The sequence below is a fragment of the Hippoglossus hippoglossus genome, chromosome 18, assembly GCF_009819705.1.
Source record: "Hippoglossus hippoglossus isolate fHipHip1 chromosome 18, fHipHip1.pri, whole genome shotgun sequence".
In the NCBI taxonomy this organism is placed as follows: Eukaryota; Metazoa; Chordata; class Actinopteri; order Pleuronectiformes; family Pleuronectidae; genus Hippoglossus; species Hippoglossus hippoglossus.
The window spans coordinates 8,829,671-8,853,090 of record NC_047168.1 but is presented as its reverse complement, the minus strand read 5'-3'; the positions used below and the strand labels follow the sequence as shown (position 1 = coordinate 8,853,090).

The 23,420-nt window shown below is 45.4% G+C and overlaps 1 protein-coding gene and 1 long non-coding RNA gene across 43 annotated transcripts in view; one reads left to right on the top strand and one right to left on the bottom strand.

Moving 5' to 3' along the window:
* Nucleotides 1-348: 348 nt before the first annotated feature.
* On the bottom strand, nucleotides 349-23,420 carry LOC117751970. The gene is made up of 4 exons (XR_004611953.1): nucleotides 23,341-23,420; nucleotides 21,323-21,463; nucleotides 16,736-16,737; nucleotides 349-477 (listed from the first exon to the last, which is right to left on the bottom strand). It is a non-coding gene; the product is annotated as an uncharacterized LOC117751970 (long non-coding RNA).
* The window catches only part of LOC117751967 (receptor-type tyrosine-protein phosphatase delta), a 209,584-nt gene continuing 207,527 nt past the window's right edge, over nucleotides 21,364-23,420 (top strand). For all 42 annotated transcript variants that reach the window (XM_034569081.1, XM_034569066.1, XM_034569075.1 and 39 more), the window contains exon 1: nucleotides 21,364-21,442. The gene's annotated coding sequence lies outside the window, so the exon portion shown is untranslated. The remainder of the gene's footprint in view (nucleotides 21,443-23,420) is intronic.

The window sequence follows — 23,420 nt, the reverse complement described above, 5'->3', positions numbered from 1 at the left end:
TGGTGGGGGTCAAGCCGCAGACGTCAGGCGTAATTATCGCGCTTGAAAAAGGGCACGTCAGACGAGCTCTTAAAAGGTAGCAGCAGCCCTTCAGAGAGCTCGGCAGGAATCTCGGTGCGCACATGTGTTGTACAACTTGTAAATTCACCAATCGCCAGAAAAAGAACAACACAAATGCACCGTGCTGATTCATTTCTTTTCCCACATCTGCAAACAAAGCCCTCTGAGGCTCCAAATTACAGCCTGAAAGGTGCCAGCTTTATATTTTGTGTGTGTGTGTGTGAGGCTTTGAGTGTGTGTGTTTTTCTCATTTCATCCACTGGGTTTGGTTTGCGTGTTTACCTGAGAAGAACAGCAGGGTGTGACTGAGGTGGAGAGAGCAGTCTCATGGTCCACCGCACATCAGACACGGCCGAGTCTCCGGAGTGAGCCCTCGTGCTTTCACTCTGCCCGTCTTGATTTCGCTTGATGCAGGGCCTGATGGATGAGAGGAAAACACGTCGCTGTGATTATTCGGATCGATGCCGTGATTTAAATTCCAATCAATTTGATCACAGGACTGTGTTGTGATCCATTTAGTCCTAAACGTGATAAATTAGTAATAAAATATGAATGTGGCGTTATACCATTTAGTATCTATGCACTTAAACATGTAGTTCTTTCCAAGTAAATTAGTAGGAATAGATACATCACATAAGAGAAAAATAGCTCTAAATTTCTAAACTAATGGTAGTAGGAAAAAAAAACAGTATTATACTGTAGCTACAGTATATTCCAGCTATTTGCTTTTGACATATACCCATGGAGACCATGCAACAATTTAAAAATGTCAATTTAAGCCTTATTTGAGCTGTGACCTTTTCCATAATAAACACCTCTTTAACCTTTTCTTTCCACTGTTTCATATTTAGGCATTGCCGCTGCAGCCGGAGCATTGTAATACTTTCCTTTTTTAAAAGCAATTTAAAATGATATCCTGACTAAATAAAGTTTGTTTTTTCATTATTTGATTTCCCAAGTGCGTGCTTAAAAAAAAAGCCTTGGATCGTCAACATCCTACCAGACTACCTGAAGAGTTTCCATATTGTGTCATTATAGAAGGTTTTCGGAAATATCTGTTTTTGACCTTCCTGTCAAACTATTTATTCATTTATGGAAAGACAAGCATGTTTCCTCTTATTCGTTTTTTCAGCAACAGCAGAGTCCAGTCTTCCTTTATAAAATCCTCAGAAACCATCCCTCCTCCTTTTAACCTCTCATCCTCACATCTTATAAAAAGACCGGTGAAGTTAATGGTTAATTTTCTTTGCTAAGTCAAGTCTCACAGAGTGTTGATGCCAGACTGACGGCACCTAAAGCTACCGCTGACAGCTCTGCACCGTCGACGCTAACGCCAACATTAGCTCCCGCAGACTGACAGGACGAGCTGCTGTCACATCCTTGGAGTCTCATTTTCCCCCAAAACTTTTTTAAGGTTATGAAACTAAAGCGATATATATACGACGCGCTTAAAAGTTTGAACAGCGAGGATTCGAAAAAAAAAAAACTCTGTAAACCTGCTGTCCGTCATTTACACTCAGCCGCACTGCGCAGCTACACCTGCTGGCAGCCTGACGTGTGGCGCGCCAGGCAAAGAGGTGCAGACTGCAAGATGGCAAAGCTGCAGAGAAACCCTGTCTGGTTTAAAAACTGGGGCTGTTGCTGATATTTCATGGAGGATTGGAAACATTTTCACATTCAGCTTGTTAGACCGACGCCAACTAAGATGCAGCTTCAGAGTTTGTTCCCATGAAACCACTAAAGAGCATCTTTAACTAAGGAGCACTCAAGGTTTCCCTTTTTCTACTTGTTTATTTGGGTTACTTTAATTTTAAAAAGATCAAATTTGCATGTGACAGGTGTCATAGCTGCCAAAATCAAAGGTTTCCAACTTAAACTACAGCTGTAACTTACCGTTAAAGCCAAGGTTTTTTATCTTTTGATGAATTGCAATCTTTCAAATAGCGATTTCGATTTAAAACCATTTTATCTTCCAGCCGTTCGCTCTCTATCTAGCCACCCATGTACTTTAATATATCGTCTCACTGAACACTTTTTTCATTTTGCCCTCCTCCCCCCTTCTCACACTTCCACTCACATCACTCTGAGCGATCGATAATCAACGTGCACGGGCTGCCAAAGACAACTCACCTGTAACACTGTGTACAGTGACTGGACAATAGCCAAGCCTTGATCTACACAAACAGAAGTGCTCACAGATGCGCCCTCACGCCTGCTGGCTTTGCAGAGCTTCACACATGGGGGGGCTCTGTGTGCGTGTGTGCGTGTGTGTGTGTGCGTGTGTGTGCCGTTCCTTCCCCACTACTTCCTCCCCGGCTCCATAACCACGCTGTCTTCGAGTCATTTAGATTTCTCCCAGGTGGTTCGAATTTAGCTTGAACTTACAGGCGGGTTTAAGCTGATGAACAGCTTTTATTGAACATGAATAAATTTAGGGATTGAGATTAGTCAGCTCCTTCCCTCTGATGATCCGAGTTCGCCAGAGGATGTGCTCAGCATTAAAAAACTGCACCGAAGGAGACAAAAAATGTGCACAGCTTTCATTGAACGGGAGAAAGTGGGGCTGGTTTCTGAGCGAGCTGGGAAGCGTGCAGACCCGATTGTGACAATACTGCATGGTGCATATAGAGACATCCTGTGTAGGGTGACTCAGGTATACTAGAGAATTTAGTTACCGTCTTGTTGCCGAGCTTAGAAATTCTCCTCAGGTCCGCAGTTGCTCTCCCAGCTCCTAATCTCTTGCACTCGTGTCATCTTATCGCCGATGTCGATCTACCCCATCCTTGTCCATAAACTACCCCTATTATTTAGCCTCTTCAAAATTAAAGCCCATGACACCAGATCTCCCCCAGCGTGAGTAATATCACAGCCATTGACCTTCCCATCCCTCAAGCGGGCACCGACGGGCGCATTGATCGATCCCGCTGATGGCCTTGGTGCTAATCTTCCAGGGGGCCGACAGGAGGTGACGGTATTTCACCGTTCAATCTCGTGCAATTACCCTCAAAATAAACACACTTTGGATAGCGGCTGACCTTCCGATGAAGCAAGTTATGGAGGTGGGCGGTTGTCTGCACGTACCTGTGTCAGTGCTGTTATTTATCAGTCATAAACAAAACATCCCGAACAAGGTGGCAGAGACAAGTAAAGAATAATGCGATCAAGTCTCTTATAATGAAGCTCCACTTCCTGGAAAGCATTTAATGTCCCAGGAGGTTAAACACAATTTCACCACTTATTTTGTGAATTTATTTCTGACTGTACGTAAGTCCCCTTAAGTCTATTACACAATAACATGGAGCGTTTACGTAATAAAACTAAATCCCCTCAGGGAAGATTATTACTGAGGTTAAAATAAAAGCTGATGTGATGAGATCACATGAGCTAAATTGAATAATGAAATGCGCCCTAATCACTCTGGATTCAAGCAGCGGTAATTAGACCAGATATGACTCTTAACGTACATAATAACAGTGATAACAGCACGGCTCTGCCGAGGTCTCGTCTTTGCCATGGGGCACAGAACGCCGGGCCTGTAAATACCATCTTTGAAGAATGAACCAACCGAGCGAGGCCAGACACACGCATCACTTCCCTTTTAAGTATTCCACAGCAGACTTTCTACAGAGATATCCCTCTGAGCTGCTATCTCATACGCACCATCTTAAAACAACAGCACAACAAACGCCGGCGAGAAAAATCAATAATCAACAATAAGGGAATAGAAATGCATTTGTTTGTGTTTCTCTTCTGTTCTTGACGGTCAAAAAGTAAAGTGTTTATATGGGACATTTGTCTGTTGGTGCGTTCGAATGTGTCAACAGAAAGTGATCGGTGATCACTGTCTAAGTTTAAATTAATAAGCAAAAAAAACAACAACCCAGAATTGTTAAAAACAGAGGCGTGCATATTTGTACTGACTTTACTGGCATACATCCAGCTCCAAAGATACTGGAACCTATATTTCCCGTAATGCAACTGGAAAGCATTTTAATTCCCATTTACTCCAATTCCCACAGCTCCAGTTTGTAAAGCAAACATTATCGCTGCTTTTGGACATGCACTGAACTCTGTATATAAGAACGCAAATGTCTGAGTGAGAGTGGACTTTTCTCCGGAGTTCCTCCACCCCTCATCTGAACGCTCCTGAGATTCCTGTGTTGTTGTGTCTGAGCGGAGAAGTTCCTCCTGCGTTGTGGATGCCAACCCCTGAGAAAGTAAGGAACCAATTCTGCGGGAATTCTCTTGAGCTCATGTCTAAAAACATATTTTCGGCCGAGGTACCCCAGGTGACACCGGAGTGGCTATTTTCAAACTTTGCAAACCTCCTGTCTTGTGTCTCTGATTCCCTTCTGATTCTGTTGCGTGTCGTTATATATATATATATATATATATATATATTCTTTGTACCACTCAGGGAGACATGATTTTGTTGAACAGCTGTGCAATGACAATAATTCCATTCAATTCTCCTGATGAAGCCACAGTAGACATAGGACACTTGTGTGCATCCTCATGAGGAAACTGAACTCAATGTGCGCTCCGGTATAATACACAATATCATACTCACTGGGCTATTTTAGTAAACACTGCTTGGACAGAGTATCATCCTGGGAGTTTACAAGCAGTGAGCGCATTGCCCAAGGGCACTCCAGCAGGGAAGAGGCCCTCAGACACGTGGGCTCCAATTTGGCTATTCTGGTTGATGGACAGTGTCTCTCACCGCTATTCCGCCCCTGCCACTTCCACGGGACAAAATTTCCTCGGTGTGACAGCTGAAACGCAATTCACTTGCACACTTTACAGCCACTTTCATCAACCCCGCTCTCCGACTGGCCATTTAGGAATGAGCCCCTCACGCGACTGATTGTAGCGAGATGGGCATCTGCCCGTCCGGATGCACTATGGCGGCCTGCTGTTGGGAAGCTGAAGGGACAGCGACAAGCACTTAGCTGGTCCCTCAGCTACCAGCCCCATTTCCTTCCCCTTATCTAAAGTGACAAGAGGAGTCTTCCAGCCCTCCTATGCCTGAGGCTCATCCTGCCTTATCTCCCAGTGTACCAGCACCACCAGCTATCTTGTGTCCCTGATTCCCTCCGTCTAAAAATATGCTAAAAAAAAAAAGGGTGATGGCATTGCCGGAAATTCAGAAGTGTGAACAACTTGTGCTGCTCGGATGTTTTTCACCGATCGTATCACAGAGGGATGGACTCGGAGCAAGCGTGTGCAGGACGTGGAGATCGGCGCCGGTGCGTTCTCCTGTGTCTCGTGCCCGTGTACAGCACCGGCCTCAACCGGTGATCCGATAAAGTGTGTGCGGGGAATGCAAAGCGAGAAAACGGGAACTAAAGCAGACGCGCTAATGAGATATCGATTGTCCCCACTGATGTGTCCACTTTTGGCTCTCTTACATTCCCCGAGTCCACTTTGGACAGTCAGCCAGCTTTTTAAGAAAGCTGCATTCCGAGCTCTGCCGTGCAATTCACACACAGCCTATGTTTAAAAGTTTGAATGCAAAATAAAGCTTGTGTAACTCACACATAATTAATACATTTACATACTTTTCAAAATGTTATCTACTCCCCGTGCACAAAGTGGACCAAAACAACCTAAAATAACTAAAATGAATATGCATAATTTTAAGCAGCTCCATGCTGAATTACGCCGCCACAGCAAACCCACACCACTAAATTAGACACTTCATGTACACAGCACAAATTGCACATGGAAATGCATGGGTTATTATATTTTTTTGTTTTGACAATTCAGAAGACTCACAGGCAACAAGCAGGAAAACAATTTCTCCCTGAGAGACAAGCCTGAGAAAAAAAAAAACCTCAGCAATTACATCTTAGCCCCATCTTCCTTTTTTTTCTTACTCCAAAGCACCAAATGGTCCCATTTTTCTGTGCTCAATTAAAATGTGTATTAATTGTGAGAATGCCCCAGGGGACTGGAGTCATTCTAATGGTATTCATTAGCCGGAGCTTATACTTTATATCCAGTGAATGCAAAGCAGCAAAAAAATGATTGAAACAAATTGTTTCCTTCTAGACAACAAAAGGAAACGCTCACCCCCGAGCTCCCTGTTGTTTGTGCAGCGGCCCGGCTGCCTAAAGTGAGGGCTGAGAGCTTCTATATAATGAACCTGGGAAGCTACTCCTCGTGTAAAAATCAATAGTGACGAGCGCCTTTAAAACTCTCAACTTTGAGCCTTTGATGCCTTGGAATACATTAGCGCCGTTAACTAGGGTTCCCGTGCAGGCAATAAGCATGCAGCTCACTCTGCAGGCTCCATTTGCCCCCCCCCCCCCTCTCCATCCACACTGACTTGCACCGCTGCCGTTACATTTACAGTGCACGCCAAAGCTGGAAACTACTAGTTTGTGTATTTGTCACCCTGATCGTTCCCACTCAGCACATCTATCAAAGGTTACGGTTTTCATTAAGGGCAATTCGATAAACCCGTGCAGCGCGCATGACAGTTGCTATTGAAGTAAAAACCTATATGATGTGTATGTACTTGTCGGTGCGTTCCGAGCACTGCACCCCCACTCACCTTATAACCCCTTCAAACTATACAATGCACGTGCACGCAACACAATTCTCATGATGACTTCACTTTTCAAATTGCTTCAGTGATTACGATGCCGGTTTCATGCAGGAAAAATACATGTTTGCAGATACTTTTGTGTGCTTTGATTGCACTCAGTGTGGCGATGAGTGTGTGTGTGTGTGTGTGTGTGTGTGAGGAAAGAAACGAAGAAATAATATTCCTTCTGAATAGTTTGGGCGCCGTCCACAAAGGCCTCATAGCATGAATTAAATACATCCTGCCATAGGCTCCCCACGGCTGCTGTGCTCATTTTCACAGTCACACTGCATCACTTCGGCTGTCAGGCGTGTTTGCTTTCAAGTGTTTGAACATGCTGCATGCGTGTATGCGTACTGGGTGTTATGGTACGTGCAGGCGGGTCTCTACCACGCCACCCGTCACTGTCACATGCTGGGGCCTGCAATTATATATGCACCAGACTTGTGAAGAGCTCCCCCCCCCCCACACACACTTTCTTGCTGGGCTGGAATTGCAAATGGGAGGAATTAAGTTTGACGCAAAAAAAGGTCGGCCCTCGCCTCCCTGTCCGCCATTAACTCATTTGAAGCATTGTGCACACAGGGAGGAGCGGAAAAAACAAACAAACAACGAGACAGGAAGGGAAGGAAATAGTCATCTTCGGAGCGTGAGAGTGAACCGAACTCGGAGGCAGCAATTCCCATGTGTCCCCTCTCACATTTTCACTTTAATGCAGTGATGCAACGCTGTAAATGCTGCCCCGAATCACTTTTATGAACAAAAGGGTAATTTTAGCCACAAAATAATGGAGACAGCTCAAACTGGCACAGGAGTATATGTGAAATATGCTCATTGAAACACGTGTGTGTGTGTGTGTGGTGGCACACCTACACTACAACATACTGCTGTGAAACATTCATAGATCACAGCTCTCTTACACGTTGAAACGTCTGTCTGTGCGTCCATGCATTCAAAAAAAAAAAACGCAAAATTGCACTCTCGCAGGTCGGAAGCCTTCACTCGATGCACAGATGCAAAGGGATGCTTGTCGCCCGGCAGCGAATTGCATGTGTGAGATTATGTCTGTGCTCCAGAGCTCTTAAGTGTAAGAGTATTACGCATGTTGGATCTCATGTGGGAGGACACAGGAGCTGAAAGCTATTTATACAGATTATAACTGTGAATAAGGTGCAGGAGGGGATATACTGTGTGTAAGAGTGAGTGGAGTGTTGCCGACTGTAAAACTCCACACATATTTCAAGCAAAGGATGAAAAAAAAAAAAAGAAACTGTTTCCAAATTCTCAAATATTAATATTTGATGATGACAGACTTGTTTTGTTGTTTGAGTGTTGGAAAGAAAATCATTGTGATGGGGCCACATCTCCCTATTTTCTGACACTCCCTTGCTCAAGTGAGTAAAAACAAAAAGTACGATTATTCAAAATGAAAATAATAGTGACGGCCGGAGTGATTCAAGTTTTTTGCGAGTGATTAAATATGTGTGAATATTCGGTCAATTCCTGAATCCCGATAGCCTGATATTAATAATCTTTTAATCATATAATATTGAATATATTATATCGGAGCATATCGCACTACAACTGTGCGGAGGAATTGCTGGGGTTTAATAACACCCGCTAGATTGGTTGAGGATATCTTTAAAGCCTTTTTCCTATATGATCCTTCAGGGAGCTCCGGTTTGTGCATATTTTACCCGGAGAAAGTTTGTTCTGCACAAGCATCGGAGACACTTTCTTAATTCTAGCAACAAACCCCTCGACTTAACCTGTTAAGCGGTTGTTGTTTTTTAACCATTGCAATTTGTGAGCACACCATGTGGCGTCTGGTTCCTCGGCGAGATGCCTTTTGTGGCCTTGAACATTTCGGAAAAAAGACGTGGTGTTGATAGGCTTCTCCTCGTGCTGCTAATGGAGGTTTAATTCTCCATAACCTTTGCATAAGCGTCCGCACACAATATCCTGGTTGCCTTCGTGTTTAAGTCTGATTTGTGTCTCAGCTGACCTTATTTCTCAATTACCGTTATTGTAGTTACACTTGGTATTTTACTGAGATAACGACATAATTGAGAATTTAACGTATCACTGCCTGTGACGATGAACAGAGGGATTTACCCAAACTGCAGTGTTCCGCGTTCGATACGAGGATGTACGCCTCCCCGTTTTGCATCTTCTCACGCCTCCTCACCGTGCCAGCATTGGTTACACACACACCAGTCATTTTCCTCATAGATGGTGACATTTTTTAAATAGGTAATTACAAACTGTCAGTAATCGGAGGAGAAATTAAGTTTGTCACAGTCTCTCAACACGCACGCGGCCTCTATTATAAGTTCAACTTTCACCGCCTCACATTTTAAAGGTTCAGTGTGTAAGATTTAAGTGAAAGGGATCTATCGGCATAAATTAAACATAAAATAATCCCAGTGATGTTTTCACTCGTGTGTTTTATCTAAAAATTTTACAAATGGGTGTTTCCTTTACCCTACAATGGGCTCTTGATATTTAAAGTCTTTATATTTACGTCAGGAGTGGGTCCTAGGTTGCCATGTTGTTTACAGTGATCTCTACATGTGTTTAATATACAGAATATCTCAGATTGCAAAGTGAATGGAATCATAACCAGATCTTTGTGGTTCATGGTTCACCCAGAATAGTTTGTTTGTGGTATTTGAAGTACATTTTAGTCAATTAAGTCCATATTTGCTTAATATCCAAGGGAGGTTTTGCACACTGTGCATTACACACTGCAAAACATATGTATTTTATTTTTTATTTATTTGAAACCGTTTCAATTGATAGATAAACATTTTGCGATGTTCATCTGCTAGTTAGAGCTAAAGACTGGAAGCAAGGGTAAACAGCCTTGGTCTCTCTAAAGTCCAAAAATACACTTCCAAGAACCTTCAAAGCTCACAAGTCATATCTTTTAGAAATGTGGAAAGATCCAGGATCACTGTCTCCCCTGTCCACCCTTTTATGCTAAGCTAGGCTAATCTCCTGCTCCTAGATTCATATTTAATGCGGAGACATGGGAGGAGTGCGAATCTCTCGGAGCCAACTCTTGGAAAGAGAATGCATAATTTTCCCAAAATGTTGATATATTCCTCTCAGACGCCGCTTCATCTCCAGACTTGGCTGAAACTCCCTGATGACTCTCGCGTTAGCAGTTCAGATATCTCTGCACACACGCGGCTCTCCGCTCGACAGCAAGCGCCTCGTGTTCCCTGACAATGTGGGGAGAGAGCATGTTCTCCGCCATGAAATGGGCTCTTAGTCAGGTGGTGTTTGGTTTGTTAGAGGACACTTCTCCTCCGGGAGGGAGATGCAATGCATTATAGAACTGTCAGTTCTGGTTCATCTCCCTCCTTTAACTCCCCTTCACCTATTGGTCTTTCGACGTGAAGTAAATACCACATGTACTCTAACCTTGCTCAAGACTTGATGTCTCTACCGACGCCAATCTGGCCGTGGTTTTTTTTTTCCCGGCTCCTCGTTTTTCTCAGGCCTCTCATGAAACACGGTATAAAAAAAAACAATGCAAAACAAAGCTGCGTCGCAAAACACTGCAGAAAACTGTTGGAGATAACGACTCCTCTTGCGCCACGTGCTGAATCAACATCCAGTTCCCTGCTGACGACACCTGGGAGAAACCTGACCAGACACACCACACACACACACACACACACACACACACCTGCCTCTTGACGGCAAGAACAGCAAAAAGCACAATGAGCGGGAGCCATTTTTAACGAGCCTCTTCCTCCCTCTCATCTATCAGAGCGGAATTAGGACAGCACTCGGCGACTGAGGGGAGGGAAGCTGGGAGAACGGGGGGCACACGCGGCAGAGGGAGAAAGTCTTCATTAAGGACACTGAAGTGGAGGTGGGAGGAGAAGAAAGAAGGGAAGGAGAGACTTAAGTGGTCCAGGAATGCGTTGCCCTCCTCCTCCCTCTGCCGCCTAATCAGGGAGACAAAGTTATGCCGGTCAGAGTGTTTGTTATTCCTGCTAATCCCTCATCGCGGTATTTCATCAGGTCTGGCATTTGGCTATCTGCATTAATTAGGGGTTCGGACGGACGCCGCGTTAATAACTGATGCGCGGCAGATAACGAGAAGCTGTCTGCGCACCGCTGTATCTCCCCCTCCCCCCAACGCCATCACGCCTCCTTTGTGAGCGCCGATACGTCTGTGCGTCGTGTTTACCTGCGCCGGATTTCGCTTTATTGATGATTCAGGCTGTTTTTGGTGCCAGTGGCGATAATGTACTGTCTGCACTTTGGGAGATAAGCGTGTTCTGGCGAGATAGTTTCGGGCTTGTTCGGGATGTCTCTCCCTCTGTCTTCTCCTCTATTTTTATCTATGCTCTCCTCCCCCCCAAAAAAATTTGCGGCGTGCGCTCTCTCTCTCTCTCTCCCTTTCTTTTATCCCCACATTTCTTTTACCATTCACTCTTTCTCTATCTCACCTGTCTTTCTTTTTTTTCTTTTTTTTCCTGAGCATCCCAGAGGAGAGCAAGAACCCCTATCTCTCTTTTGCACACTCTCCTCTCTCCCTCCCTCATCCATATCGCCACCAGGTGAATACACCCTTTCCCTCTAATATCCATGCATATTGTTTCCCCCCGCTTCGTCTTTTTCTGCCTCTTCTTCTCCGGCTGCCTTTCCGTCTCTCTGTAGCACTTTCAGGTTACACTTTAATATTCAACCTTCCGTCCTCACGCCGCCTCTCGACACTTCCCCTTCCTCCCTCCTTCCGGTGACGCTACTTTCTCTTCAGCCTTCTGTCAGTCACTGTCGATGGGCTGTATGGCGACGCACCTCACTTGCTCACAGGTCTCAGATCAGCTGCAATCGCGCCCTTGACCTGGCTTTCTGCTCAAACGCAAGTGCACGCTGCCGACTCTATCCTCGAGCTGCAACAATCTCAAGTGCTCGCTCGGTTTGCTGATGCTTCAGGTGATTTATTTGGCTGCTGTTCCTCAACTCTGTTGCTCTCATTTCCTCTTCCTCACTCCGAGCTGCTCTCTTGGTCTGTTGACTAAGAAAACACTTATTTCCAGGAACGGCCTCGGGGAGCAGTTGCACGTCGACAGAGGGTCACACTCATTCACACCCGTGAGCTGCCCGCCGCTCGTATACTGTTGGCCACCGCGCAGCTTCCCTGAAGTGGCCAGAGTGCCTTGCTGAAGGGCACATAAGTTAACTTGAAAAGAGTTCCCTGGTCCACTTTTTTCTCCCCACATCCTTTCCTTCGAGCAGTCCCTTTATCCGCGCTCTCCTTGGCTTTCTCCCTCTGCTTTTCCCATCTGTCCCTCACTGTCACACATCAGGAGTGTGTCAGCGAGGATTCAGAATATGTCAGCGCGCCGTCTGGTCACTCTCCGATTCCTCTCCTTGGCGTAAACGTTTTCTCTCCGTCTCCTACCTCCTTTTCCCCGCCCTCGGTAAACTACTGATTACGCCTTTGAGTTATTCCAGCTATTTTTTTTCTTTTCTTTTCCAGCCTAATGATTCTTGTCATGGCGCGGAAGTGAAAATTGAGGCACTCACAGATCCCCGGTGGAACAGACTCTTTCAAATCCCTGAAGCCCCTTAAGTCCCCCTCTTTGGAGAGTCAGCACCAAAACCCAAATCTCCGTCAATTTACCACGCGACCAAGTCGTCATTATTTCGCGCGCGCCGCCATGATCTTACCATCATTAAAATTCATGCCTTACATAACGATCAAGGACACGGCGCATCTTTCGGAGAAGGACAGAAAAACACCACGCGTGCATACTCAAACACCAGCACGCTCGCGGCCTGTTTATTAAAATGCTTTCATACATGTTACTTTCCGCTTTGGAAGAAGTCCCGATTCAAAAAGGAATGAATGCTCAATAAGCACGAGCCGTGTGTGAAATATTCAAACGGTGCCCTATTTACAACAAGGCTTGGAGAGTTTCTCGTCTTCTGCCGTCACATGTGTGTTACGCGGTATAAAAGGAGAGGAAGCGGCGCCTCCAGAGACATCATCCGCCGAGAGGAATCTTTTGATAGCAAGTGTACACACGTTAGATCTCTGCATTAAAATCTACCGAGAAAGAAGGCGGTTGTCAAGGTTTGGACAAAGGATGTGCCGCGTCTTCATTTACAAAAGGTGGAGGGCGCCTGTGTGTGTGTTTTGCGGTAAGAATAGGATGTTTGAGGAGTGTGGTGGAAGAGGGGTTTTTTGTGTACTTATGCAAAGTCTGGTGTGCTCCCACACCTGTGTGCAAAGGAGCGCGTCTGTGTGCGTTTTCAGCCGAAGCTGCCAGACGGCTGCTATCTCCGCGAGTCAGACGGGCAGAGAAGCCTGGTGAGGTGCACGCCGACCGTTTGAAGTGCTCTCCTCTCCCGGAAGTTCGATCCCGCCCAGAGGAAATTTGTCATCTTGTTCCACCCTTCTGATTCCCGCATGGTCGGGGTGAGGGGGGAAGGGTATTTGTTCTCATTTGCGGGCCGACATCTCAATAGACACACACACACACACCTGTGTCTACCAGACCAGTGAAGGCAACTTGGAAATGTGTTTGGCCTCGGTGTGAAAACCTTGTGTGTGCTCTCGCTTTCTCTGGTGTCGGACAGAAGTGGGGCAAAGCGGTTGTTCTGCTCAAATTCTTGAAAGCACATGTTTCCTCTATCAACCCGTCCTTTGGCTACACATCAGATTTGTTCTGCCTTTTGCCAAATCTCAGAATTTGCATCTCAGTCATTCATCTTTCCACCGCCAGATCCCCATTCCCCTTCTCCCGAATCCGGATTTCTCTTTGCATCTCCCCATCGTTTTATCCTCATCTACCCCCGCCGCCAATTTCTCTCCCCCACCTCAATCCAGCAATATCCACCTAAAGGATTACAGTCTATCTACGCCGGTGGAAGCTCTCGTCAATCCATCTGAATTGAATACCTTTTCTTTCTTTGGTTAATTAAAGCCACTCTCTCTCTCTCACACACACACACACACACACATTATTAAAATGACTCCTCTGAGATCCATCAAATCCCACCGGCTGGTAAGTGAAAATGAAGCCGAAGGGGGGGGAGATGGAGGGCGAGAGAAAGTGAGACAGAGGTGGCAATAGAGAGAGAGAGAGAGAGAAAACGGAAGAAGGTGTGAGAGAGCATATTGTGTAGAGACAGAGAGCCTCAAGAGTGATTCAGCCATTGTTACTCATCCCCTCCTTTTTTGCAAGAGGGCTCATGTCATAAGTATTTTAAGTGCTCTCCACTCCGTTGTTCTCCTTTAATCCTGTTAGATAACTCTCTTCCTTCTCTCCCTCCTCCTTCTGCGCCTTCCTTTCTATATTTCCTCTCCTCTGTCCTCCTCCGCTCGCCGCTGCCCACTCAGCGAGCGGTGAGTCTTGTGCTCTCTGCCACAAGAAAGGCGGGAGTGGGCCTAAACAAGGTATGAAAAAAGGAGGAAAAAAAAAAGGGAGAGGCCGAGGAGAGAGACAAGATGACAAAGATGTGGCCGTGCCGGTTTTGGTGTTTGGAGAGATCGGCTCGCCGGCGCGGGCTCATTTGTTATGAGGAGTGTGGATGATAGCCAAGGCAGTGGCGAGTGAATTGTGAAGTGGAGCCTGCACACGCAGCGTGTAGTTACAGCACACAGAAAGAGGGAGACGGAATGGAGGTTGGGTTTTTTTTTCTGCAGGCGTGCGAGCGATGGAGTCGGAATTGTAAAATCCCAATTCTCGACATCTAAAAAAAAAGCTGCCAAACACGGCAACACATGCTAATGCTTTGTGTTTTGGTCTGTGTTCTGTCAGTGGTCCAAAGCCTTGCACGCATTGCTCCATGCACACACACACACACACACAACTTAGGGAAAGAATTGTTTTCGACAGACAAGTGTATAACCTCGGAATAGAGTCTCTTTCCCCCCCGTCCCCTGCTTTTTATAGCGTCAGAAGATGAGAGGCTCAATCACACTTGTGTGCCAAACAATACGTGATGCAATGTTTCAAACCTGCCTTGTAACAGCTATGCAAAACCAGCAGCACTCAGTCAACCTCGCTGCAGCACCCCCCCCAGCAGCCCCCTACTTCACAAGAAATACATTTCCCACAAGCCCCGGTCCCCAGCCCATCGTTTGCATGAGGACGATTACAAATGAAGGAGTTGCAGAGCGAGCTCGGCGCAGGTGAGGCGGGGCGGCCACATTCCTGCAGCTCCTTATGTGGGAAAAGTGGGTCACACATGCAGAGGCAGAATTCGCTGGGCCAATAGCACAGACTAGTGGCGAAGGCAGGCGATTGCATGGGAGCGATTCATGGCAAGCCTTCGGTTTGAGCTGTACATTTGAGAATCTGAATTTTCAGTCAAGTCCAAACTGCCCTGATTTCATAGATAATGCCCTGTTTGATGCTCGGTCAGTGAATTTACGCTGCACCATCATTACCATCACACTCCAACCCCCTGATTTACTTACAATCCCCACTCACTCACTCTCTCTCTCGCTCTCTCTCTCACTGCCAAGGAAATTAATTCAACACAAAGAGCGGGTAGGAGGGGCAGGCACTTGCGCCGTGAAGAATTTGCATGACCCAAAAATGCCCTGCCTCTCCTCCGACTCCATAAATCAAAGGGCCGGGGAGAATCCCTCGGCGCCGCCGTGCTTTGTCCTCAAAGGTGATAAATTGATCCCTGGCTGGCTAATAAGCAGAGGCGCAGGGCAACCCCAACTTCCCGAAGATTTATGCGGAGAGAAGTGGATTTATAGGAGGAGGAAATGTGCGCGATTTGGAGAAACAAAACCTATTTGCTTTATTTTTCCCTGCCGGTGCTCATGAGAGGCGAGATGGGAACTCCTCAGGGACACGTGGGGGCTGCGAGAGTCAAAGCAGTAATGCATCAGGACAATAGAAATAGAATATCTGTCATGGAGCAAAAGAATGGGATGGAATTACCTAGTTTTGATTGATGACAATGTGGTTCCAATAACAAAGCATCTCAATCCACGCGAACATCCCCACCACCTTTGAATGGGTCACAATCTATTTTAAGGCGGGAGATCTCGTTGCACGCTTTCGTCAAATCTCGTTAAAAAAAACCACAACAGAGACGATCGTTAAAAACCAATGCGACGGACAATTAAGCATTCGTCGTTTTCGCCGGCATTCTCCTGCAAATTAAGCGAGGCAAGAATGTGGGAAGGCAATCTAATAGCTCGCAGACATAAGAGAAACCTTTTAAGGCAAGTCAGCCTGTCATCTTAATGACACGAGGTGATACGGTGACAGGAAAGATAGTCTTTTAAGAAGATGATCAATGCTATCACATTTTCCAACGCTGACTGGAAACAGGGGACCGAATACGGCGGCGTAGAGTTTCCGGAGAGTGCTAAAGGCAGATGGAGGTCTAATTCGCTGCCTTTCCCTTTCTCACCCTCCCTCGTTCTCTTGGATCCTTAATGTTTTTTCCCCCCTCTCTTCCTGTCCTCCCATCGCCGCATCCTCCTGTTCCATACTCAGTTTTCACCATCTCATCTGATCTCTCACCCTTCACCCTCTTCTCCATCCTTCATCTCCGAGGCCCCTTCTTTTCCTCACTAATCTACATCCTGCACTGACAGCACGCTCGGCCCACGTTGTGTTGATGAGATCTTTAAACGATTAATATTATGCACGCCGAGCAGATTATGATGGTGCTCGGGGAGGAGCGGGTTTTTCGGCGCGATGGAAAGTTTTTTCGGCGTGATGTGAAAACTCTGCTGAGGAAACGGCTTTGAGTGCAGACAAGAGGACGGTACCTCGCCGAGATGAAGCCTGCGCTCAGCTGTTCTTCAGCAACCGGGGCGGCCGTGCTCCACTTTCTTCGTCCTAGGAGAAAAAAGATGGACAGGAAAAAAAAAATTCAGTTTGCCGATAGCGCTTGTTTGCAGACAACCATTACATTCGAGGGAGGATGGATATCAACGGTCAGGTTTAGCAATGAGGCGCCTTCCCCCCCCATGACAAATATGGACTTAACTCGTACATAAAAAGTTGCTTCCTGGTAAAGTGTTTTTGAGAAGGTTTGAGTTGTGATGGGAACATTTCTCAGTCAGACAGCTCACACGGCTTGTTTGATAACCTGTCAACAACAGCCTGACTATTGAAAAAACCTATGCAAATGGGTCGGAAATATCAAACCGCCTCCCACCCAGAGCGCGGCTTTTTTTGGGGTGGGGGGGGGGGTTGAGAAATCGCATGACGCCAATTCTAAATAGACACATGATGCACTATATAACTAATTCTATCTGCGTCTGACAGTGACGCCACCCTGTGCCACTGAGGCAGCTGTGGGTACAGACAGAGCGAGGGAAGCGAAAGAGGCAGATCACTTCCCAAATGCTCATTTTTAGCTGGCTTGTTTGGGCACAGCGCAGCAGAGCTGACGAGCTGAGCACAGAGTTTTTGACACAATGGTGTCAAACCCGGGACTGTGATGTTCGGCTCACACCAGTGAATAGCATCGCACCTGCTGGCAACACGCAGACACAAACAGATTGTTATCAAGACTCCGCGTGCAATTAGCGCCTGGGAGTGCCGCGGATCTCAACGACACGTTCGCCTTGCATTGTTTCATTCGGAGATGGCATATGGAATCTGAAACTATGTGGAATTGGCGGTTTAATATTGATAAATTGTTTGCTGCTTAAAACAAGTCGCCAGGTAAAGTCAGGCTGCTGATCCATACTTTGCCCCTGACTCGCTGCCTTGAGCGTTTTGCTTCACCTCTTCGCCCTCATTCTCATAAATGATCTGATGCAGGCCTCACTGAGCTCTGTGCCCTGCTGCTCCTGCGCGGCCATCAAGTCTTTTTTTACTCCTTTTTACTGTGTCAAGTTGTTTAAAATGTGCAGTCGGACTCCTAACAAACAACTGGTGTCAGTGTTAAAGCTTCTCTTGGATATTTTAGTAGGGGTTTAATTGGAAAAGATGTTCCTTGTATTGATGAACCACCACAGCCCAACAATCATATGATGTCATAGTGTTTTTCAGCTCGTTTTTGTTTTTGTTTCTAATCTTTTTGCTGTTAAAAAGCTCAGATGAACCCACTGTAGACACCCAGAGTTAGAGAGGAGCTGTAAATACTGGACTTACAGTTGCTACTTGTGTACAACTTGTTTCTGCTGCTCCCAAACTCCAATAAACATTTTATAAAAGGGTAATTTTGGCTCTTAATTAAGTATTTTAAGCGATTTGGGGGATTTAAGTGTGTAATGTGTAATCAGGCAACATTTACACGATTGATATCCAGGTCAGGTATTCCTGTGATTACTTCGAAAGAATATGCAATGAACCAGTGAAGAGTTCAGTGTTTAAAGCAACACTATGCGACTCTACTTTAAAATTGCAGCTTCAAAATGAGTTTGATGCTCCGCTGGCTTCACACTGAACACCTGTTCAAGCTCAGTGTAACTTCAGTGAGCGTGTGCAACCTCCTGAGAAGCGAGTAACTGACTGATAGTCGCAGCTTGAATGACTGCAGAATACTTATAAAGACTTAGAAGTCGTTGGAAACCATCACTTATCTCCAATATGCAGGGAGGAAACTCAAAATACAAATACTTCTAAACAGAGTTGGCGTATTGCTGGAGAGCTCCAGTAGAGAAAGTGTTATACTTTGTTTTGCCTCTACATGAAAAATGCTTAAAAGGTCCAGGGTAAGATTTAGGTGAATGTGATCTATCGGCAGAAATTGGTGAGGTGAGATCCGCTGCAACATGCAACTTCACCACTAGATGTCACTAAATTCTACACACTGAACCTTTAATTTCTTGGTAACAGAGCCTAACAGCATTTATGTGGCTGCAGAGGGCGCTGTTGCTCAGTAAACGCCACATAGGTTTGCTTTAAAGCAGCATTCTGTATCCATTACTGGGCTGTATTTATAATATATTTTATTTATAAATATCTATTTAGTTGTACATTTCCAACGTATCAAACGGCCACTTTTTGTCACAGGCCTGAAGCTGGTTTTACACTGGTCCTGCAATAAACACTGAACTACCTCTCCGCACCACGGTCCATTTCCTGTGCTGTTTGAAAAGGCCCCAGTGGCACCATAATTCCAACGCTTTGTCAGCGGCAAAGTGTGCAGTAAATTACTAGTCATTTATGACTGGGTGTGATCTCCGCAGCGTTCAATCACATAGCAAAAAAATTAAATAAATAAATAAATAAGAATTAGATTCTTCGAACTGCTCCCACTTGACTGCCGTTTAAAAAAGAAAATCGCGTACGGAACGAGTAATATCTTCACCTCCGCCTCAACATTGGTGGTTTTATGAGATGAGCTGGCGTCTCTATTGGTTACTGTACAGGGGAAGGTCATAAACAGCCGATTTATGTCCGAAGCGCGGCCACGAATGCTGATGCTACTGGTGTAAAGAGCGGAGACACCGTCGGGGTTTCGACTCGCATTTAATGCAAACTGTAAAGTCCACGGCAGCGTGTCCCTCGCCCGCGCGCTTTGCAATCTGTGCTCACGCGGAGAACGGCGTTAACATAACCGGCTGACAGAGGCTACATCAAATGGCACAATGAGATCGACGGAAGATAAATTTTCGCTCCGTGTGACACTAAAAGCCGGTTTCGCACTTTCAGCGTCTTACATCACATTTCATGTCTAATTTGAGGTCTGAGTGCGGCGAGTGTGCCGCCAGCTCCAAAGTTAATCGTCGTGGAGAGAAGGGAGAACACTTCATTAGCGCTCAGTCTTCCAGTGGTGTCTGCACTCCAGAAAAATATTACTCAATGCAAACACATGACTTGCAGCACAAGCTCACAATGTGGTGAATGCCGCGGTGTTCATTCTCACAACACCGGCTACTATGATGCTACATTGACTACCGCACCACCTACTATTTTCACAGCAGTTATCTGGACTTCTAAGCAACCATTGTTAAGTTATGGGCATTTTAATTGCTACAGACACGGGTCCATTAGCATAGCTTCTTGGGTGGCCATGACCATGTTTCTCTAAATCATTAAGCTAATTATACAAGCTAATTAATCAGTATGCTTGGAATGGGCTATATGAGCAGACGCTGCTCTTTGTTGGCTTGCATAATGAAAGGAGTCCATTTTTAGACGGGGGGGGGGGGGGAAATGAAGAAGGGGCTGGGAGAAAGAAACTTTGATCTTGAAAGTAAACATATGATTTTTGCATATCAAGTGCAAAAAAAAAAAGAAAGGAAAAAGAAGTGAAGTGGGGCTCGAAATGCAAAGAGTCAAGGGAGATTAACATTTGCGGTGCGTTTGAAGATGCGGAATGTTTGCATGAGGACAGCAGACGCGGGTGCCACGGTGTCCAGCGTCCAATTACCAGTGTCATTGTCGTGCAAAAACAAAACACGGGCAGGGATCCGTCAGACACCGGAGCGACGTTTGAGGCGAGTCGGACATTTTTTTTCAAGCGTGTGCTCGACCTCCACTATTTGGTGTTTTGTGGAAAAGCTTTTAAAACTGCGTGTTTGTGTCTCTATCTGTACTGGACATCAGTTGGGGTCCCTTGACGCACTGCTATTTATTTCCCAGGCGTCAATCTGAGCCCAGTGGCTGACAATCAATTAAGTGTCCATGTATGTGCACTGTATGGTTACCACTTAGTGTCTATGTGTATATATCAGTGTGTGTACACATCGGGGACATATTCATGATTTCTTGCACAGGAGTAAGGATGCATGAGAGAGAGAGAGTCACTGTCAGAAATCATTACTGACAATCAGACATAACCAAACATCCTGCTTTCCTGTCTTCAGTATGTGTGGGAGACACCTGCAGCAGTCGTGCAGGAGTCTATATTTAGCAATTCTCATTATGCACAATGGAAAAAAAAGCACCTTCTCAACGTACATGCTTGCAAACCTAAAGGGACTCAGGCATGATGATAACACTGTGAGGCAGAGAGGCTGTGGTGTATGTTAGTTCATGTTCACCCTCATACAGGTCAATAAGTGATTATCAGTGTCATGGATTACAGTTTAGAGTAACTGCATTGAGTTGTAAATATGATTATATACAAAATATATTTGATGTGTGTATTATTCACCGTGAAATCACTGGAAAAATACTGGTGATAGTTGTGTTTAATCTTTGGTCAAAACTACATGAGGCAGCTTCCTCGCTCGATGCAGCCTGAGTCATTGCACGTTTGCGTTATTGTTATTTATGTCTTTTGCACGCATTTGCTGCTGTGGGAAAACACACCAAGTAAAAAAAACTGCCATTTTTCATTTTAAGGGGATTAGCTGCAAGACAACAAAAGTGGAAAGAAAAGGTTTTTCCGGAACTGAAAAAGTCACTTTTATGTTGGTCTTGTTTACTGGTTCTCTCTCTATCGCTACACATCAAGGAATAAGTGGATCGTCTTCCTTTTAGCTTCCACCTTTAGAGCGGCAGTATTTTTTTGTGTTACCTGCACTGATGTGAGACGTTAGTCACTCTGAGTCTTCTACTGTAATATCGGACAAATTACAGTTAGGGTCATGCATTCTTTAATCGGTTGTGAAGTACATTTTTTTTTAAGTAACCCTCCCAACGCTGGTAATAAAAGTGAATGAGCACTTAGTGAACTGGGCACTTATCTACAGTACAGTGATGTAAGTGTCGGTGAATGGCCGGTGGTACAATACACTAAAGCATGACACATCCTGACCTCTCTCGCTCTCTCTCTCTCCTTCTCTCTCTCCCTCTTTCCTCCAGGGAGATTCCGAGGAGTTCAGTTCTTTCATCACTCTGGTCCGAGGCAGCAATCGCAATTGATTATTCCAAACAGGTAAGGTCCACATTCTGTTATCTATAAAAAAAAAGAAAAGAAAAGAGAAAAACCTTCCCTGTAATTGTGTTATTAAATAAAAGTGATCCATCTATGACAATCGCCCTGTGACCAAACTCCTGTCTTCGGCGTCCCAATGTCAATGCCCCCCCCCCAGCAGCGACATCAACAAGATAATAATGTCAGCGCATAGATATCAACCCGGGGAGCACACAACTAAATGCTGTTAGTATAGATGAACGCATGGCGTGATCCATCGTTTCAGTCGGAGTACATTGATTTCTAGACCGTCTGACTGTTTTTTAAATATGAAATAATAGTTTATCTCGGCAAACAAGTTAGGTTTGATTTCCTATTTCTTGAATCAGGGTGAACGCGGTAGAGAATCTAAAATTGGTCAATGCCTTTCTCATGGAATTGCTTGATTAACCTGCTGCAATGGCATTTGAAAAGTGCAGTTTTCTCTGCCACAGTAGTAGGCTGATGCTTATTGCTCGAAACATATGTGGTGCTGCTGTGTGCTGCACAACGGCACACAAAACGCATGGTTATGGTGCCCTCTGGAGTCCAGGGATCTCCACTGCAGCTGCTTTCACATTAAATGCCTGCAGGTGATGCATCTCACACAAGGTATAGATTGAATGACGAGTGCTTTACCACAATGTGCAAGGGACTATAAACATAAGGGATTCCTGAGAAAAATCAGCAGTAATGTATTTACAGTATGTGACCATGAATAAAAACACGCTGGAGTCTCCAGAGTGAGTCACAGGAATACAGGAAGACACATTTCCATTCGATTACATCATCATGTGTAAGGTGGCAAAAAAATAAAATCACATGAGAACAGACGCTCCGTTACAATTAAATGAGTGAACGTTTGGTGAATTAAATTAATTTCTTGTGTGGGATGATTAAAAAGCACGAGCTGGAATGTAGTCCCCCCCCCCCTCCTCTCTCTCACTGTACTGTTTTTCACATCAATAAGTGGTGCTGTGGTTCCACCTCCCCCCCCCCCCCCCCATCCCCCATCCCAGAGGGCCCGTGGGTTCAGCTGTAATTGGGAGTGCTTGTGTTGCCGCATGTTACTGTTCCCCGGGCAGAGGCCAGCGCACAACAACATAACATTCCTCCACATGTCCATAGGATTTTCCAATGAGCCCCATGAAATGTACCTGGGAGGACACAGGCTTTTTTGCACTGGGCCATTTTCAGCTGATGCAACCCGGAGTCTCACTATAGAGACGCAGGCCTTGCTTTTTTTTTTTTATTGAGCTGCCTGTGGTATCTATCCATCTGTAATCACATAATTACATCGACTCAACTACAATACAACAACAGGGTTTAAAAACAGTATAAATCAGCATCTTAAAAAAAAAGGATAAATATACCAGTGTATTCTGCAGAGTGTGTAGGACAAGGATGATTCTGCAGCCACCTCATCTCACTTGCACCGTCACCATAGTATCCTCATGGTGCAGAATAGAGTCGTGCAAACTGGGCGCGTGCAGCACTGCCTCTTGATCCGTCATCTGTTCTGTGATTGAATGAACAAATTGTTGAATATTGAGAATTTGATCAGACATTTCAGACTTTGTCCTGTTTAGTTCTGCAGATAATGATGACTAGTATTGTATTTGACTTCATGCACCGTGCACGGAATGGATAGTAAAGTGATGCAGGAGACCAGCACTGTGTGCACCAAGGACGATAGGTGTCACTGGTGTCAACACTAGTAACAGGTGAGGGGCCCGGATGCAGATAAAGACAGGGAAAGTTCCGATATCTTCAATTAGACTTAAAGGTTTGGTTCACAGGGAGTCAGATCAGGCAGAGGAGAGGTCAACAAGCTAAACACACACGAGGAATTAACAGGAGGAAGAAGCTGGAACACTCACCGACACACAAAGGGAAGCACACAGGTGAAGACTGTCACAGGTGGGGCAGGTAATCATGGAGCAGCAGGAAGTGAAACTCT